The 20,572-nt window shown below is 46.5% G+C and overlaps 1 pseudogene; it reads left to right on the top strand.

Annotated features, from left to right (window-relative positions):
- The first annotated feature begins 20,126 nt into the window (after positions 1-20,126).
- Positions 20,127-20,261, top strand: LOC132574520 (U1 spliceosomal RNA; annotated as a pseudogene).
- Positions 20,262-20,572: the final 311 nt, after the last annotated feature.

The following is a 20,572-nucleotide window of genomic DNA, read 5'->3' as shown; positions in this document are numbered from 1 at the left end:
TTGTTGGGATTAACCTTCAGTTTATTAGCCTTTATCCATTCCAAAACAACCTCCAGGCATCTGTTCATGGTTTCCACGGCTTCTTTGGGATTGTGTGAGATAGAGGTCATAGAATCATAAAGTTGGAAGATACCTCCAGGGTCATCTAGTCCAGAGGTCATATAATCATGGAGCTGGAAGATACCTCCAGGGTAATCTAGTCCAACCCCCTGCCCAATGAAGGAACTTCACAAATGCCTCCCCCACCACCGCATATATCCCCAGTGACCAGAAAATGGCAAAAACCTCCAGGATCCCTTGCCAAACTGGCCTGGAGAAAAACTGCTGCCCGATCCCCAAAGTGGCAATCAGCTTTTTCCTGGGCATGTAAGAGAGGGTCACAAGAACTAAGCACTGGCACAACCCTTTGTGCCCTCCTTCTCATGATCTGCCTAATTTACAGAATTAGCATTGTTTTCCAATGCCCATCTAGCCTCTGTTAGAAAGCCTCCAAAGAAGGAGAGCCCACCACCTCCCAGGGAAGCCTGTTCCACTGAGGAACTGCTCTGTCAGGAAGTTCTTCCTAATGTTTAGCCAAAAACTCTTTTGATTTAATTTCAACCCATTGGTTCTGGTCTGACCACATATTGGTGACAACCCGGCCCAAATCTCCTGATGACCTCAGCAGTTTCATGTAGATGTAAAAGGGCATAGGGCAGGGGTGGCCAAACTGTGGCTTGGGAGTCACTTGAGGCTCTTCCACACAAATTGTGTGGCTCTCGAAGCCCCTATCACCCCATTGGTTGGTACCTTGGAGAATGCATTTAAAGTTAAAGTTGCTTTATTTCCACCCCTCCCTCCCTCCTCGCATCTATTTGCTTTCTTTCCAACTTTCTTTCCGTCCTGTCTGTCTGCTTGCCTTGCGGCTCTCAAATATCTCACGTTTATTCTATGCGGCTCTTACATTAAGCAAGTTTGACCAGGCAGAGGGGATAAAGATGGAACCTTTAGGGACTTGTTGACCCACAAAAAAAAAATCAATAAACTCTGTACGCAAGAACTTTGCCTCAGGCTTCAGAGGGTCTTCCCTGCAGAGGCCCCATAATTTTTACTTCCCAGGTTGGCAGAGATAATTGCTGGTTACTTTGTCATAGTAGAGAAATATAATAAATTGCCAGGAAAACCCTAACAATACTTGCTGTTACAGTGCCTCAAGATATACCTGTGTTTCCCTTTGATCTACTATTAAAAATCGAGGCAATACCTTATGTCAAATGAGGGTGGTTCCCGTTCAAGAGATGAAATGCTGAGCAGAACACACCCATGTGAAAGTATCCATGTGAGGCATTAGAAGTCTAGTTTAGAACAGGGTTGAGAAAGGGATGAACACCACTCGAGGCCGATAGCTTTCAAACTGTGTTCTGGGGAATGCTGGGAAACTCTTTCAGGGCTTATCACGCCCTCCTGACTGAGATGCCTCATGATGGGAGACAAACTTTCATTGCAAATCCAACCCGCACCAGAGTGCTTTAGAGCAGGGGTGGCCAAACTTGCTTAACGTAAGAGCTGGGCCCATTTTGTAGCAGGAGCTCCTTTGCATATTAGGCCACACACCCCTGATGTAGCCAGTCCTCCAAGTGCTTACAGTAGGATGGGGGAGGGAAAGGTGGAAAGAAAGCAACTTTAACTTCAAATGCGTTCTCCAAACCACTGGCTGGCTTGGCAAAGTGATTTAAAGAAACAAATGCCTCCTCTAAGCCAGCCAGTGGGATTGTGAATAATAATAATAATACTTTTTATTTGTATCCCGCCCTCCCTGCCAGGGCAGGCTCAGGGCAGCTCACAGCATACAAATATAAAATACAATAAAACCATACATAGTAATTACAGTTACAATTATAAAATCATCATTAAATCATTAACAACTTACATTAAAATTAACATTGTGGTGCTATAACTTAGGTCTTTAATGAAATTCAGTGGCTAAAACATGTCCAGCGAGACTTTCTTGACTCGGTATTAGGTGAAGGCTATTTTGAAGAGGTAGGTCTTACAGGCCCTGCGGAATTGGTCTAAACATCACAGGGCCCGTACCTCCTCCGGGAGTTGATTCCACAGCAGTGGGGCTGCAATGGAGAAGGCCCGATCTCGGGTGGTCTTCAATCTGATCTCCCTTTGTGAGGGCTTTGAGAGCCACGCTATATGTGTGAAAGAGCCGCACGCAGCTCCCAAGCCACAGATTGGCCACCCCTTTGGGGAGGGATCTCAGCAGGGCAGAGGTGGAATTCTAGAAGTAGCTCATTTGCATATTAGGCCACACACCCCTGATGTAGCCAATCCTAGAGCATCGTTTTGTGCCAACTAGATCCATGTTAAATGTGTATGTGCCCTGGAACATAATGTTGTCAGCTCTGGGTTGGGAAATTCCTATAGATTTTGCGGGTGGAGCTTCGGGGAGGGACCTCAGAGTGGTCTAATGCCATGGCGTCGACTCTCTAAAACAGCCATTCTCTCCAGGGGAACCAATCTCCATAGTCTAGAGATAAACTGCAGTTCTTCAGGCCCCACCTAGAGGTTGACAACCCTAGCACCATCACAGTCCTACCAGGTCCCTTGACCTAAGGCGCTTACAATCTACAGTTAAGGTTGCCAACCTCCTGGTGGGGCCTTGAGACCGCCTGGTATTTCCACTAATCTTGACGAGAGAGATCAGTCCACCTGGAGAAAAAGCATTGTACCCTGCTGCAAGGGTAGAATTCTAGCAGGCACTCCTTTGCATATTAGCCCACACCTCCTGATGTAGCCAGTCCTCCAAGGGCTTACAAGGCTCTTTTTTGTAAGCTCTTGGAGGATTGGCTACATCAGGGGTTTGGGGCCTAATATGCAAATGAGCTACTGCTAGAATTCCACCTCTGCCCTGCTGAGATCCCTCCCCAAACCCTGCCCTTCTGAGGCTCCGCCCCCCAAATCTCCAGGTGTTTCCCTACTCCGAGCTGGCAACCTTCTCTACAATTCTGAGATGAGGCGGACGGCTGGAGGGGAGGGAGGTGAAGATAAACAGTGGCTTATTTATCTTTTGCCTTTTTCTTCTGCCCTTCCTCCAAGGAGTCCCCGGCATCATAAGTTTCCCTGTCAAACTGTCTGTGCCAGCAACGATGGCTGCAAAGCTGAACCAAGGCAGCCTCTGGGGTTGTGTGCTGTGCTGGGGAAGGGAGAGCAGACCGGAAGCCCCCTGGGGGTCTAGACTGTGCCCCTCAGCCACAGGAGGAAACAGCCCCGGTTATCACTCCATTCCCCCAATTGGTGCTTAGGAGGGAGCGGCTCCAGGTGTCACATAACTCTGCTTCTTTTGCGCTATTGTGCTGCCTTTTGACAGCTGGCCAACTCAGCACTGGGGGAGAGCGAAGGAAGAATTTCCTGTAAAGGGTTGGAAAAAGTAAGCAAAGATGAAAGGCTGGAAACGGGCCAAAACAAGCAACCTGAAAAGAGTCATTGATATCATTCAGACTATGATGATTACATTGGGTATTTAGCAGTAATGTTTGAAGTGCGGCAGCTTCTCTGGGTCTGGACTTCTCTCGGTCTTGCTTGGCGTGGTTGGCACCATGGAAGAGGTAGCCTGGTGCAATGGTCAGAGGCAGGGGTGGAATTCTCGTAGGAGCTCCCGTGCATATTAGGCCACACACCCCTGATGTAGCCAATCCTGCAGGAGCTTACAAGACTCTTTTTTTGTAAGCTCTTGGAGGATTGGCTACATCAGAGGGTTGTGGCCTAATATGCAAAGGAGCTCCTGCTAAATTCCACCCCTGGTCAGAGAGCCAGAAGTGGGAGGATCCAGATGGAATTCTCAGCTCTGCTATGCAGCTCATCAGGTGATCTTGGGCCAGTCACCATCTCTCAGGGCCCAGGGACTACCTTGCAGGACTGTTTGAGAGGATTACATGAAGATGTGAGGTTCATGAATGTGTTATCCTGAGCTTTATGAAGCATTACACAAATAATTGTGTGCTGCTGCGACTGAATGATGTCCTATTTCATTTATTTAAGATATTCATTTCATTTACTTATTTAAGGTACTTAAGGGTGTCTAGGAAAGGAAAGGTCCCCTGTGCAAGCACCAGTTGTTTCCGACTCTGGGGTGACGTTGCTTTTACAACATTTTCACGGCAGACTTTTTATGAGGTGGTTTGCCATTGTCTTCCCCAGTCATCTATGCTTTCCCCCCAGCAAGCTGGGGACTCGTTTGACTGACCTCGGAAGGATGGAAGGCTGTGTCAACCTTGAGCCGGCTACCTGAAAACCTAGCTTCCGCCGGGGATCGAACTCAGGTCATGAGCAGAGCTTAGGACTGCAGTACTGCAGCTTTAACCCTCTGCACCATGGGGCTATTTAAGGGTGTCTACAAGGACCCAAATTGGTTTACATTATCATTCTTCTCTCCATTGTTTTCTCCTCACAACAACCCTATGAGGTAGGTTAGGCTGAAACTCTGTGACTGGCCCAAGGTCACCCAGCAAGGTGGGAATTTGAACCTGGATCTCTCAGCTTGACACTCTGACCACCATACAATGCTGACTGCGTGCACTGTCACAGCGGAGATGCTACTCAGGAACGACAGTGTATGAGTGGAGTCATTTAGCAAACATGAGTAGTCTCTGCACCGAGATTATAAAAACATTCTACTAAGAAAAGCTGGGTTTTGTAATGTGAACAGATTTTCATTATGTGTACATTAACAGATGTCCAATATGCGAGCATTAAGAAAATTTTTATCATGACTCTTAAAAGACAGGTTAGGAAACCACATAGGGGGATTGAAAACCATTCCTTTTACACGTTTCGTTCTAACAGGCCCCCGTGTGTCTTCGTGGCTCATAGACAGGGCTTTTTTTGTAGCAGGAGTACCTTTGCATATTAGGCCACACACCCCTGATGTAGCCAATCCTCCTGGAGCTTACAGTAGGCCCTGTAAGAAGAGCCCTGTAAGCTCTTGGAGGATTGGCTACATCAGGGGTGTGTGGCCTAATATGCAAAGGTGTTCCTGCTACAAAAAAAGCCCTGCTCACAGACATAAGAAAAGCAGTGTGGTTGGGGGGGGGGGGTGCCGATCTCTGAGCCCAGCTGCAGAACACTGTGTTTCTGTGTAACGTTGTATCACCCACAACCTAACCCAGCAAAGGTGATCCATTCACGAAATCAGGTTTCTGTGCTTATGCAGATTCTTATCTGCTTGTGTATTTGCATTTTCATGGCCTGTCTCATCTGTATTAATTGGATACCTGCAGATGAGAATATTCATTTTCCATTTGCGGAACTTGCATGCTGCTAGATTTGGGGTCCCCACAATCAGGCCGATCGCACAGGATTCTGACAGCCGCCTGATCCCTTCCCCACCCCTGCCTCTCCAAAATGGCTCAAGTTTCAGTTCAGATAAATGGTTTCCTCTGTGCAGGGCCTTTTGTGGTAGAAAAAGCCCAGCAGGAACTCATTTGCATATTAGGCCACACCCCCTGAAGCCAAGCCAGCCGGAACTGCATTCCAGTGCGTTCCTGCTCGAAAAAAAGCCCTGCCTCCGTGGATTCATTAGAAAATTAGCCAGATGCTTGCCTTCCTGCATCTCCACCTGCTTCTTTTTCACTCTCACACTCAAGAAGCCAGAAAACAAGAGCTTGCAGCTTGCAAGTCAAAACAGCAGGTGAGTTTGCCAGGGATCAACAGAGCCTTAGGGCTCATTCCCCATTGCGCAAGCAGCCATGCAGCAAGAAGCAATCAAGCAGCTATAAAACATTCCAAGGGCCTTTGTTTTAGGTGCTCCCCTGGAGCCTTCCTGCTGCTGCAGTCGCCTTGACTTAACCTCTGAGTTAACTATTCTAAGATATGTGCATAGGTGCAACAGCAGACAGAAAATTACCACCACATTTTATACAAGTGAAGCCTGCCTGCCCTGCTTTGTGGAATAGCACAATAACACTAGAACAGGAGTGGCCAGACAGTGGTTTGGGAGCCACATGTGGCTCTTTCACACATATTGTGTGACTCCCAAAGCCCCCATCACCCGCTCTGAGACTCTTCGGAGTGGAGGGTGGGATATAAATCCAATAGCTTCTTCTTCACCCTGTTGGTTGGCTTGGAGAAGGCATTTTTTCTCTTTAAATCACTTCTCCAAGCCAAGCCAGCTGGTGGCTTGGACAATGCATTTTAAGAAGAAGATATTGGATTTATATCCCACCCGTCTCAGAGCTTCTCACAATCGCCTTTACCTTCCTCCCCCATAACACACACCCTGTGAGGTGGGTGGGGCTGAGAGGGCTCTCACAGCAGCTGCCCTTTCAAGGACAACCTCTGCCAGAGCTATGGCTGACTCAAGACCATTCTAGCAGGTGCAAGTGGAGGAGTGGGGAATCAAACCCGGTTCTTCCAGATAAGAGTCCGCACACTTAACCACTACACCAAACTGGCAAATTAAAGTTGCTTTCTTTCTATCTCTCCCTCCCCATCCCATCTATTTTCCTTTCTTTCTTCCTTCGTTTTGTGGCTTTCAAACATCTGATGTTCACGTCTTATGGCTCTCAAACATCTTTTACTTTATGTGGCTCTTACATTAAGCAAGTTTGGCCACCCCTGCAATAGAACATACATTCAGATGTTCTTGGCTTCCTGGTGGCTGGCAACCATTCTGTGTACGAATGTATAGGTGAGCAGGATTGCCAACTTTTGTATGTACGTGTCCTCAAGTCATAGTCAACATATGGCAAGCCTGGCATGGGGCTTTCAAGGCATGAGAAGCACCCCCAGAAAATGCCTTTAAAGGCAATTGAGAAGCAGAGGTGGTTTGCTTTCCTCTGTAGAGTCTTCTTCAGTGGTCTTCCATCCAAGCGCCAACTCTGCTTTGATTCCGATATACGATGAGCTCAGGTTATACCACGCCCTTCCATATCCCACCAACCTTTGCTCTGTCGGTCCTATGCCCATCAGAGCACTTGGACAAGTAGAAACTGCATGGAGATAAAGGTATGGGTTGGTGCGAATCTTTGCTGACTAAATGTCTGCATGCCAGGCTGCTGTTATAGACAGTGTCCACTGAGGAAGTCTGCAGACTTATATATTGATTGCTCTTCCCTTGCAATTTTCTTTCCGTGTGATATGGTAAATATGGACCCAGAATCCTAGCTTGTGGAGGGTAATTTTAATTATAGGGATAAAAGTAGGAATGGGGGAAAGCCACTTCTCTAGTGCAATGTGTACCCTCTTGCCCCATTGCTCTGTAGAGCGTTTGACAGATCTAGATTTACTGCTGCCCATATAGACCTTCTTTGAAGAAGAGATTGGATTTATACCCCACACTTCACCACCCGAAGGAGTCTCAGAGCAGCTTACAATCTCCTTTCCCTTCCCGTCCCCACAAGACACTCTAGAAGGTAGGTGGGACTGAGAGCTCTCCCAGAAACTGCTCTTAAGAGGCACAGCTCTGTGAGAACTTGTGATTGACCCAAGGTCACATCAGCAGGTGCATGTGGAGGAGTGGGGAATTCAACCCGGTTCTCCCAGATAAGAGTCTGAACACTTAACCATTACACCAAACTGGCTCTCAATTAATTAAGAATAATGAATGGAATTAATGGAATACACCAAACTGGCTGTCTGATTTTCTCTGTTTTTTAATAGCAATTCCTAAGCCAGACTTCCAGATGTACTCGCTACTCTCATATTTTGTTTTCTTTGGAATGCTGTCACATCTCTAGAGGGCCAGCCAATCTGAATCTCAGTCATGGCCCCTCATTGTTCCCTGAGCTTCCATGCCAGGAATGAACAGAATCTTCATTCATCCAGTTTGGTGTAGTGGTTAAGTGTGCGGAGTCTTATCTGGGAGAACCAGGTTTGATTCCCCACTCCTCCACTTGCACCTGCTGGAATGGCCTTGGGTCAGCCATAGCTCTTGTAGTTGTCCTTGAAAGGGCAGCTGTTGTGAGAGTCCTCTCAGCCCCACCCACCTCACAGGGTGTCTGTTGTGGGGGAGGAAGATAAAGGAGATATTGGATTTATATCCCATCCTCCACTCCGAGGAGTCTCAGAGTGGCTTACAATCACCTTTACCTTCCTCCCCCACAACAGACACCCTGTGAGGTGGGTGGAGCTGAGAGGACTCTCACAGCAGCTGCCCTTTCAAGGACAACCTCTGCCAGAGCTATGGCTGACTCAAGGCCATGCTAGCAGGTGCAAGTGAAGGAGTGGGGAATCAAACCCGGTTCTCCCAGATAAGAGTCTGCACACTTAACCACTACACCAACTGTCTCCCCAAAGGAGATTGTGAGCCGCTCTGAGACTCGGAATGGAGGGCGGGATATAAAGCCAATATCTTAATAGGGTATGTACACCTGGCAAGTCTTGGAACTGTCCCACCCACACCTGATGGACACTGATTTCATACCTGGCTGCTGAATGCATTAGCCATGCCAACTGTGCCTCCATACCTGCCCACTCTATTGCCAGAGGGGCCAACCTGTGGGAAGCAGGAGATGTAGTCAACAAATCTAATGGCTCAGATCTACTGAGAACTGAGATTAGATCAATCAGATAGACCAGTTTCATTTTCTGCTTCCCTTAAGTGAATTTCCCTTCTCCATCACCACCCAAATAGTTTAATAAAGCATTCACCACAACATGTTTGGGGGCTATAGAAGCTTTCTGGATTATTAATCATGTCAAATCTGTCAAGGTAAGCTGTGTACTTTCAGTTATTCACACGGGCTTTCTGTTCAGGCGTTATGCATGGGAGCAGTACTAGAAAGGATTGGAAAGATTCCCCCGGACAAAGCTGCATGCAGAATGTGTAGAGGTCATATCATTGTTAAATATTCTTTATCCTTTCCACCATTTTGTATTTTTCTTTTTTGTTTGCTTTGGTGCAGCCCACTTTCTTTGGGCCAGTCCTGTCCTGGTCACGATGCTCATGGGATGACACTGAGCCAGTCATTCTCTGAGGATAACAAGAATGCAATAGGAGAGGGCAGGGCTTTTTTTCTGGAAAAAGAGGTGCTGAACTCTCAAGAGGCAAATGAAGGAGAAACAGGTTGGGATTCTTTGAAAGAATGTGCGCCTGCACATGAAAGCTTCTACCTAGGCCAGAATTAAACTTGCTGGTCCTAAAGAGAGCCCTGGACTCAAACTTTGTTCTAATAACAGCTGATGTTAAACATTTCTTGACTTGATTTGACTGGGGCTTTATTTATTTCGTTTAAGCAGTTACAGCCTTGCAGTCTGCAGGCACTGGTCTGAGCTTACTCCAAACCAAAGTCAGGCCACGTTCCACGGAGCGCACTCACGACAAGGTATCATGGGCGCATTTGTGAATGCAGAAATTAATCCCTGGAAACTGACTTTTATGAGGAAACTGAGTGAGGGGACGGGCTTGAATAGAGGCTACTGCATGACTTCAAGAGCCTGCCCTGTGGAACCTAACTGCCTTTTGTGCAAACGAACTCCAGAGGAAAGCAAGAAACAAAGAAAGCAAGCAAGGAGGAAAGACGGGGGAAAGACTGATGGAGGGAGGGCGAGAAAGAAAGAAAGAAAGAAAGAAAGAAAGAAAGAAAGAAAGAAAGAAAGAAAGAAAGAAAGAAAGAAAGAAAGAAGGCAGGAGAAAAGACTGGCTGAGAGGGAGAGAGAGAGAAAGAAAGAAAGAAGGCAGGAGAAAAGACTGGCTAAGAGAGAGCGAGAAAGAAAGAAGGCAGGAGAAAAGACTGGCTGAGAGAGAGAGAGAAAGAAAGAAGGCAGAAGAAAACACTGGCTGAGAGAGAGAGAGAGAGAAAGAAAGAAAGAAGGCAGGAGAAAAGACTGGCTGAGAGAGAGAGAGAGAGAAAGAAGGCAGGAGAAAAGACTGGCTAAGAGAGAGAGAAAGAAAGAAAGAAGGCAGGAGAAAAGACTGGCTAAGAGAGAGAGAGAGAGAGAGAGAAAGAAGGCAGAAGAAAACACTGGCTGAGAGAGAGAGAGAAAGAAAGAAAGAAGGCAGGAGAAAAGACTGGCTAAGAGAGAGAGAAAGAAAGAAAGAAGGCAGGAGAAAAGACTGGCTGAGAGAGAGAGAGAGAGAAAGAAAGAAAGAAAGAAAGAAAGAAAGAAAGAAAGAAAGAAAGAAAGAAAGAAAGAAAGAAAGAAAGAAAGAAAGAAAGAAGGCAGGAGAAAAGACTGGCTGAGAGAGAGAGAGAGAAAGAAGGCAGGAGAAAAGACTGGCTAAGAGAGAGAGAAAGAAAGAAAGAAGGCAGGAGAAAAGACTGGCTAAGAGAGAGAGAGAGAAAGAAGGCAGAAGAAAACACTGGCTGAGAGAGAGAGAGAAAGAAAGAAAGAAGGCAAGAGAAAAGACTGGCTGAGAGAGAGAGAGAGAGAAAGAAAGAAAGAAAGAAAGAAAGAAAGAAAGAAAGAAAGAAAGAAAGAAAGAAAGAAAGAAAGAAAGAAAGAAAGAAGGCAGGAGAAAAGACTGGCTGAGAGAGAGAGAGAAGGAAAGAAGGCAGGAGAAAAGACTGGCTGAGAGAGAGAGAGAAAGAAAGAAAGAAGGCAGGAGAAAAGACTGGCTGAGAGAGAGAGAGAAGGAAAGAAGGCAGAAGAAAACACTGGCTGAGAGAGAGAGAGAAAGAAAGAAAGAAGGCAGGAGAAAAGACTGGCTGAGAGAGAGAGAGAGAGAAAGAAAGAAAGAAAGAAAGAAAGAAAGAAAGAAAGAAAGAAAGAAAGAAAGAAAGAAAGAAAGAAAGAAAGAAAGAAAGAAAGAAAGAAAGAAGGCAGGAGAAAAGACTGGCTGAGAGAGAGAGAGAAGGAAAGAAGGCAGGAGAAAAGACTGGCCGAGAGAGAGAGAAGGAAAGAAGATGAGAAAAGACTGACGAAAGAGAAAGAAAGAAGGAAGACCGGAGCAAAGACTGACAGAGAAAGAAAGACGACGGGGAAAGACATAGAGAGAGCGAGAGAAAGAAAAGAACGGATCTGCCAATTGCTGCGCTCAGCCGGCAGCGCGATCCCAACGCGCGGGGTTGGACCGGCGTCCGAAGAGCAGCGGGGCCCGAGCGGGTTTGCTTGCCGCCTGGCCCACCTTCCCTGGGGCGGCTCCTTCACCTTCCAGCGCAGCCACGCCCTCTCTTCCAAGGGGGGGGGCGGGACCAGGTCTCCGGAGGAGCCTGCAAACCGGCGCAGGGCCTTCCTTCCCCTGCCTTTCGGGCTGCTGCGGCTGCCCCGACCTGTGGCTCCTCGGCGGCGAGGGCGCGCGCCCGCTCTCTCTCTCTCCCTCTCCCTCGCGCCGAGCACCCCTTCGCCTCCGAGGCCAGCCTGAGGCCGCCCGGGAGGGTTTCGTGGAGCTGAGGAGGGGACCAGAGAGCGCGAGAAAGCCCGCCAGAACTCCCCCAACATGGCCTCCGCCTTTGCTCTCTCCTTGGGCGGGGACGCCCCGGGACTGGACCAGGTGAGTGAGGGGGGGGGGTGCATGCGTGTGCTCTGCAGCTCCACGAGCCTGGCGCGCTCCCCGCGGGACTTTCGGGCTCAGCCGAGGGGCGTTGCTGGAGTCTGAGGGGGGAAGGGGGAGGAGCCTGCTTGGGGGCGTGTCCCCACGTGGCGCGGGGTCTTTAAAGCGGCGCGGGCTGGAGGCGAGAAGCTGGGGCCACCGCCTTCGCTGGGGACTGAGCCTCGCCAAACGCCTCGGGACCTGACTTGATGCAAGTTTAGGAGCCTATTTAAGAGATTTTTTTTTAAATTATTAAAAGTCACATCGTAGTAAAAATACGGCTATAAAACGAATTAGTGTAGTGCGGATGCACCCTAGAGCAAGGGTGGCCAAACTTGCTTAAGGGAAGAGCCACACGGAATAAATGTCAGATGTTTTGAGAGGCGCAAGCGATGAACATCAGATGTTTGAGAGCTGCAAGGCATGAATGGCAGATGTTTGGGAGCTGCAAGGAAGGGAGGAAAGAAAACTGGGAAGAGAGCAAACAGATGGGAGGAGGGAGAGGCGGAAAGAAACTTTAACTATAAATGCCTTTGCCAAGCTAGCGGATGGGGCAGTGGGGGCTTTGAGAGCCACACAATATGTGTGAAAGAGCCACACTTTGGCCACCCCTGCCTTAGACGATTTGGGGTTTGGGGGGGAATGGGACTGCGGGGCTCAGGACCCCAAAGCAGCTTCATCAAGGGACAGGAGGGGGCTAGTCCTTTGCACAGGCTGCTCGCTTTTCACCCGCGCCTCGCTTCCTGATGTTTAAAGCAGTAAAGCAAAAGGGCATGTTCTTAATAGTTCAGGCATAACTGATCTGCACTTAAGTGATCCTGAGTTTCTGCCCTATCTGGAACGAATCAACAGTTACTGGGACAGTGCAATACGGTGTGACTGATTCTTCAAAACTGATAGATGGTGGAAGGGATTGTCTTTGTCTTATGGTGCCACGGGACTCCTGAACGTGGCTCCCCATCTTGGATCGTTGCAAAGGGTTGCCAACTCCTGGTTGGGCAACTCCTGGAGATTTTGGGGGTGGAGCCTGGGGAAAGCAGGGTTCGGGGAGAGGAAGGATCTCGGCAGGGTATAATTTCATAGAGTCCACCCTACAAAGTGTCCATTTTCTCCAGGGGAACTGATCTGTCTGGAGATCGATAGTAGTAGCAAGAAATCTCCAGGCCCCACCTGGAGATTGGCAACCCCATGATAGAGCACCTCCCCCCCCCTCCCAGCAGCCATTTTCTCCAGGCGAATAAATTTCTGTCACCTGGAGATCAGTTGTAATTCTGTGAGGTCTCCGGGACCCACCTGAAGGTTGGTAACTCTGATATTCTAGCCTAAAACAATTTATTTCAATGAGTTTAAGCCTTGCTTTTGCTTCTCTGGCTCTTTTTAGGTTAGTAGGGATCCTAATCACTAACAACAGTTGGGTCCTCCACCAGACTCTCTCCAACCCAGTAATCCACAAGAGTGAACACATGAAATTGCCTTATGCTGAAATAGACCATTGGTCTTTCAAGATTATCAGTATTGTCTACTCAGACCGGCAGTCGCTCTCCAGAATTTCAGGCAAAGGTCTTTTGCATTGCCTACTGCCTGGTCCTTTGAACTGGAGATGTTGGGGTTTGAACCTGGGACCTTCTGCATGCCAAGCAGATGCTCTGCCACTGACACATAGTCTACCTTCTGCCCGCCTCTCTTTGAATGCTGTGTGCCTTGTAACATTGTTCCAGGAGTTAGTTCTCTTTAAGTGCGTGGCTTTTGAAGAAGATATTGGATTTATATCCCGCCCTATACTCTGAATCTCAGAGTCTTAGAGCGGTCACAATCTCCAATATCTTCTCCCCCCACAACAGACACCCTGTGAGGTGGATGGGGCTGAGAGAGCTCTCCCAGAATCTGTCCTTTCAAGGATAACTCCTGTGATAGCTATGGCTGACCCAAGGCCATTCCAGCAGCTGCAAGTGGAGGAGTGGGGAATCAGACTCGGTTCTCCCAGGTAAGAGTCTGCACACTTAACCACTACACCAAACTGACTTTGTGTGAACAGTGAATTATACCTGCAGCTTCAGGTCACCCTCCTGAAATGATTAATGCTGCATAAAGGAATAATAATAATCCCATATATAACGATTTAATTCATAACTTTTAAAGAATGGAACTGAAAGATGGAATATGTTTTTTATACGTGTATGTCTTACTTCTGCATTTTCTTTTATCCTACCTTTTTCTATACTAACAGTTTTATAATGCCAATAAAGGAAATTGCTGTGTAATAATCCCATACACACTTGCTTGGGTGGAGGACTCAATTTGGGGCCCTTCCCTACATATGAGGCTGCAAAATTTTTATTGGCAGGGTGCTAGTATTCACAGGGTGAATGTACACACAAAGAAATGGATATAGGAATGAAAAGGTTTAGCAAATAAAACAGGAAATGATCCTTGAGTGTTAGATCAAAGCAAGGGGTTGAAAGGGCTTTCATTTGATGGGAGATCCCCTAGGAAAATAAAGTCAGTATGAATTATTCATGCTGATGTGTTTTCTTTGTGGTGTGTGTGAGAGAGACAGAGAGAAAAGTGAGGCCACTTTCGTACTAGACTTTTAATCCTGGTTTATACCTGTTCCCAAGCTGACATTCTACACTAAAGTCATAGAGACATATGATTCCGGTTTCTCTGATTATATAGTGAAGAATGACCGTTTGGGGACAGAGTTAAACCAAGATTAAAGGTCTAGTGCGAAACTGGTCGGAGTCGGATTAAACAAGATCTTTCATTGAACCAATTTTTAAAGCAACTAGTTGGACCCATTAAAGGTATCCCTGTATAATGGAGTCTTGAAGTCTGTGTTTAATGTACGGAGAGGCTGTTCTTGAGGTATGTGCATTTATTGTGTGTGTGTGAGGTGCTGCTATGGTCTTTCAGCTTTTGGTGATCCTATGAATTAATGTTCTCCAAAACATTTTGTTAAACAGCCTACCTTTGCGCTTGTAAACTGAGGTCCGTGATTGCATCATTCCATCTCATGTGGAGTCTCCCTCTTATCCTGCTCCCTTCAGCTTTTCCTAGTGTGCTTGTCTTTCCCAGTGATTCTCGTCTTTTCATAAAGTGACCAAAATATGGTAGTCTCAATTTTGTCATTTTAGCTTCAAGGGCAAATTTGGGCTTGATTAGGTCTAGAACCCGCTGATTTGTTTTTTGCCAGTCCCCAGTTTCTGTAAAACTTCCTTCCAACACCACATTTCAAAGGAAGACCTTCCCAGATGATCAGCCGGAGCACAACCAAAGTTGACTGTTTGAAGATGACTTGAAAGTTAAAAGGTTAAAAGGTAAAGGTAGTCCCCCTGTGCAAGCACCAGCCATTTCCGACTTTGGGGTGACGTCGCATCACAACGTTTTCACAGCAGACGTTTTATGGGGTAGTTTGCCATTGCCTTCCGCAGTCATCTACACTATACTCCCAGCAAGCTGGGTACTCATTTTACCAACCTCGGAGGGAGGGAAGACTGAGTCAACCTTGAGCCAGCTACCTGAACCCAGCTTCTGCTGGGATCAAACTCAGGTCATGAGCAGAGAGTTCAGATCGCAGTACTGCATCTTTACCACTCTGCGCCACAGGGCTCCTGACTTGAAAGTTACAGTTGGCATAAATACAATAACTCTAATTTGAGGCCTGTTATTACTATTAATTCCATTTATAGTCTGCCTTTCTCACGGGGAGTGAAGACTGTATTAGAGGCATGATAAAAACTTTCAATCAATCAGTAAGCCGCTTACCAGAAATGTTACCAAAATATAAGGCAAAAGGCAGTGGAGCGTAGGAGAAACTTTATTCCTAATAAAAGTAATCCTTCTGAGCTGATTCTTTCCATTGCAGCTTTCGGAAATTGCATGGTAAGTAGATAGGGTTGCCAATCCCCAGGTGGGGGCAGGGATCCCCCGGTTTGGAGACACTCCCCCCGCTTCAGTGTCGTCAGAAAGTGGGGGGGAGGGGAGGGAAATGTCTGCTGGGAACTCTATTATTCCCTATGGAGATTTATTCCCATAGAAAATCATGGAGAATTGATCCGCAGGTATCTGGGGCTCTGGGGGGGCTGTTATTTGGGGTAGATGCACCAAATTTTCAGTATAGCATCTAGTGCCTCTCCCCAAAATACCCCCCAAGTTTCAAAAAGATTGGACCAGGGGGTCCAATTCTATGAGCCCCAAAAGAAGGTGCCCCTATCCTTCATTATTTCCTATGGAAGGAAGGAATTGAAAAGGTGTGCTGTCCCTTTAAATGTGATGGCCAGAACTCCCTTTGGAGTTCAATTATGCTTGTTACAGCCTTGCTCTTGGCTCCACCCCCAAAGTCCCCAGATATTTCTTGAATTGGACTTGGCAACCCTGTAGGTAGAAAATAGGCAGTTTTCAGATGGAACTGTAAACTGTTTTTAATTCTTTATGTAAGTATTTTAAAATCTTGGGAACTTTGGATGTTTGTGTTTTCCTTTTGTCTGCTTGGTCTAAGGACCACAATAACAATAAGCAAACACTGCAGCTTTGCTCTGGCTACAGTTTTGTCCTCCTGCACAATTCTGTTTTGCACATTTTAGAAAACCGCAGAAACACGAGGCCTTTTTGAAGAGCCCCAGGCGACCATTCAGTAGTGTAGGAGCCACCAGAAAGAATGTGGATGAACGGGGCAGTTGCCGGGTTTTTACTCATTGCTCAGGGCATGCAACTCCATAACTCCAGCAGCCTGGCTGATTATCTATTAACTTCTGGTTCCAATTTGAAAGTGTGGGTTATTGTCGCCTTAAAAGCTCTTTACAGTCCCAGGACCTCAGACCGAACAAGCCGCATCTCCTGGTATAGACCTGAGCAATGATTGCAACCTCAGCTACAGAGCCTTCTTGAGGGCCGTCTGTCCTGTGAGGGCTAGAATGAGTACGTTGTCTGTCGCAAGGCCACTATTATGGGATGCGTGCAACAGACAACTTCACTCCCTGCTTTTTGGAAGGCGTGCAAGAGGCTTCTTTTTTATGGAGGATGACGTTATTGTTGGGGAAACTTCTGCTGTGGTTTTGTATACATCCATGTATGTTTTGGGTGGTGACTTTCTGCGTATTTTTATCTTCTGTTGCAGCTTCTTGTTGCCTACAGAAACTGCCTGGAGTCTGAGGAAAAAGGTGGGAGAGAAACATTTAAAGTAATCTTTGAGAGCCAGTTTGGTGTAGTGGTTAAGTGTGTGGCCTCTTATCTGAGTGAGCCGGGTTTGATTCCCCACTCCTCCACTTGCAGCTGCTGGAATGACCTTGGGTCAGCCATGGCTTTGGTAGGAGTTGTCCTTGAAAGGGCAGCTGCTGTAAGAGCTCACTCAACTCCACCTACCTCACAGGCTGTCTGTTGTGGAGAGGGTGGGGGAAGGTAAAAAAGATTGTGACTGCTCTGAGATTCAGAGTATAGGGCGGGATATACATCCAATGTCGGTGTCTTCTCCTCCTCCTCCTTAAAAAAACACATCTATTTTTTGGGATCCAAATATCTTCTCTCTTGAAAATTATTCTTTAGGCGTTTCTTGCATTCCTCTGCCCCCATGCACACTCTTGCAGTGCAATTATACCCAGAGTTCTTAGCCCATGGGGTTGCCAGCTCTGGGTTGGGAAATACCTGGAGCCTAAGGAGGGGCAGGGTTTGGGGAGGGAGGGACTAAAGTGGGTTTCATACCATGGAGTCTTCCTTCCAAAGCAGCCATTTTCTCCAGGGGAGCTGATCTCTGTGGCCTGGAAGTCCGTTGTAATCCTAGGAGATCTTCAGCCAGTACTTGTAGGGTTGCCAGGTCCAATTCAAGAAATATCTGGGGACTTTGGGGATGGAGCCAGGAGCAAGGTTGTGACAAGCACAGCTGAACTCCAAAGGGAGTTGGGGCCATCACATTTAAAGGGACCACACAGCAAATTATTTTTGTTTTAAATTTTTGTTATAATTTAAATGCCTTCCCTCCATTGGAAATAACGGATAGGGGAACCTTCTTTTGGGGCTCATAGAATTAGACCCCTTGGTTCAATCTTTTTGAAACTTGGAGGGTATTTTGAGGAGGGCCACCGGATGCTATGCTGCAAATTTGGTGCTTCTAACTCAAAAAAACAGCCCCCCCCCAGAGCCCCAGATACCCTCAGATCAATACTCCATTATATTCTATGGGAGTTAGTCTCCACAGGGAATAATGGAGTGTCCATCAGACATTCCCTCCCCCCCCAGTTTCTGATGACCCTGAAGTGGGGGGAGGGCCTCCAAACCTGGGGATCCCCTGAGCCCACCTGGGGATTGTGTCAACATTGAGGGAAGCTACAGCCGATGGGTTTATAAACACAATTTTTTCTGTAAATAATTCTAATTTCACACTCTTTTCCTTATCTTCATAAATCTATTCAGATATCATCATATATTTTACAGGGCTCTCCACAAACATTCAAAGGAAAGTATACATATAGTAAACTCTTAAAGGGCTGCAACTGTCTGTCAATGCAGTTTAAAGCGACAGTCCCAATAATTTCCGTGCGTGCGTCTATTACTGCCAACCTGGGCTGCCTTTAGATGATAGATGCTTGTCTATTTCATAAGCAGCCGGCTTCCAGGAATGGATCACACTCCGGACGTTCTGTAGTATGTACAAACAATTTTTCCAGCGGTGACATGAATCCTAGGTTAGTTCCATGTTTCCGGTTTCCTTCTTCCTGGCCGCAACTTATTTCGGAACCTGTGCAATAACGTCTTTAACTCTGTAGCAACCACTCCCTGGTTTCGATTTGGCACATCCCTGATGTAGCTAATCCTCCAAGAGTTTACAGTAGGCCTTGTACTAAGAACCGCTGTCTTGTAGCATTCAGAAAGAATCCACTGGAGAGCCAAGGGGTGGTATTAGCTCCGTGTAAGAGAATGTTGCCTGGGTGTGCTTTAAATAGCATTCAATTAGTACATGTCAACCTTATTAATTTATATTAGTTATGAACCTCTTTAATTGTTATGAATTCTGTCAAAGAGTTTTGGGAATAATTATAATCGCCCTCCCATATTGGACTACCATTCTCAGCAGGGCTTTTTTTGTAGCAGGAACTCCTTTGCATATTAGGCCACACACCCCTGATGTAGCCAATCCTCCAAGAGCTTAGAGGGCACATAGTACAAGGCCTACTGTAAGCTCTTGGAGGATTGGCTACATCAGGGGTGTGTGGCCTAATATGCAAAGGAAGCCTTGGTTCTCAGGGTTGTCAGGGAAGAGAGCATCATCGCTGAACTAATCTGAGTCTCTGAAGTGCAGTTATGCTCTTAAGAGGAAAACTTGGAAGCTCCCAGACATTAAGCAAACAAAGCTTGGCTTTGGAGTAGTCGTGAATGTAATCTGTCTTCTGGTGTGTGGGTTGGTCGTCTTTGATAAAACTAGGCATTGCTTTCTATGTAAAAAGTCAGGCATTAAGAGTGTAAAGGTGTTGTATGATATCTAAAATTCACTTTTCCTTTTGTTATGCTTCGGGGCCATCTGCGTTCATAACTTATCAAACTCGGCAGGGCAGTTTCTGAGTCGGTCAATGCATCCTGTGTAGGTAACGCTTTTCCAGGTAGATCCTGAGCTGGTTTGAAATCTGATTAAATTCCTCCGCCCAAACTGCAAAGAAACCCAGTGATTCTTGGCTGGACTTTTGTTGTTGTTTTAAGTGACTGAGAAATGTCTTATAGCACCTTTTCAGAACTGTAACTGGGTAAAAAAAGTATTTAAGGTGCTGTCAAGATGATTTTTTGGTAATTAACATTTTATTGGAGTTTTCCAATACAAAAAACAAACAAGATTGCGAAGAAACATTGTAAATAACATTAAAGGTAAAGGTAGTCCCCTGTACAAGCACCAGTCATTTCTGACTCTGGGGTAACATTGCTTTCACAACGTTTTTCACGGCAGACTTTTTACGGGATGGTTTGCCATTGCCTTCCCCAGTCATCTACACTTTCCCCCTAGCAAGCTGGGTACTCATTTTACTGACCTCGAAAAGATGGAAGGCTGAGTCAACCTCCAGCCAGCTACCTGAACCAGCTTCCGCTGGGATCGAACTCAGGTCGTGAGCAGAGGGCTCCGACTGCAGTACTGCAGCTTTACCACTCTGCGGCACGGGGCTCAGCGCAGTGCATTGGAGTGTAGTAAATAATATTGACTATAGCTAAGTAAGAAGTTTGTATAAACAAGCTGTAAACCATATTGGACAAGAACATAACAGCCACATTACGTATAAAAAAGAAAATAGAAGTTGGGAAAGATAGCAAGTAGATAAATATCAAGTTATATAAGATGTCACAATCAATTATGGAATGTCAAGGTGATTTTTAAAGGTTGAGGGGTGATGTTGGTTGAGCTCAGCACCTTTTGACACGATACGGTGCACAGGGCTTTTTTGGTAGAAAAAGGCTAGAAGGAATTCATTTGCATATTAGGCCACACCCCTGATGCCACCATTGTTTTGCACCATTGTAGAAAAAGCCTAACATAAACTTATCTGCATATTAGGCCACAAACCCCTGACACCAAACCAGCCAGAACTGCATTCTTGTGCATTAGGACCCTGTGTGGTATAAAACATAAAGAGGGAGATGCTTTGAAAGGTCACCACTTTGCTGCCCCCCCCCCCCTTTGTCCTTGTCTCATGAAGAAGGACTTACCTGGCAGGAGAAACACCCTGATCACAAAGGAGGTTTTCCCAGGGTGAGGTTCATCTATTGCACTCTGGGTGTGCTGACCCCTGGGATTTCACCAAATGTGGGAAACTCGACTGCATAATTTGGGGACTGCGGTCTGAAATTCATTGAGACATCTTTTTGCAACTGATTTCCATTCATCATAGAGCTTGTTGTTGGTAGGCGTTATTCGTCTACATTGCTACTTTCTCCTATCTGAAAGAGGACTCACAATCCTACATTCTGTATATTTTGAGGAAGTATGAGTGCATGCACAAGTTCATACCTTTAATAAAACTTTGTTGGTCATCAAGGTACCACTAGACTCAAATTTCGTTCTGTGGTTTCAGACCAACATGGCTAAAAGGAAGTACTTCTTCAGCCAAAGGGTGATTAACACATGGAATCCACTGCCACAGGAGG

This window comes from Heteronotia binoei, chromosome 6 (genome assembly GCF_032191835.1).
Source record: "Heteronotia binoei isolate CCM8104 ecotype False Entrance Well chromosome 6, APGP_CSIRO_Hbin_v1, whole genome shotgun sequence".
In the NCBI taxonomy this organism is placed as follows: Eukaryota; Metazoa; Chordata; class Lepidosauria; order Squamata; family Gekkonidae; genus Heteronotia; species Heteronotia binoei.
This window is presented reverse-complemented; position numbering and strand designations above follow the sequence as displayed.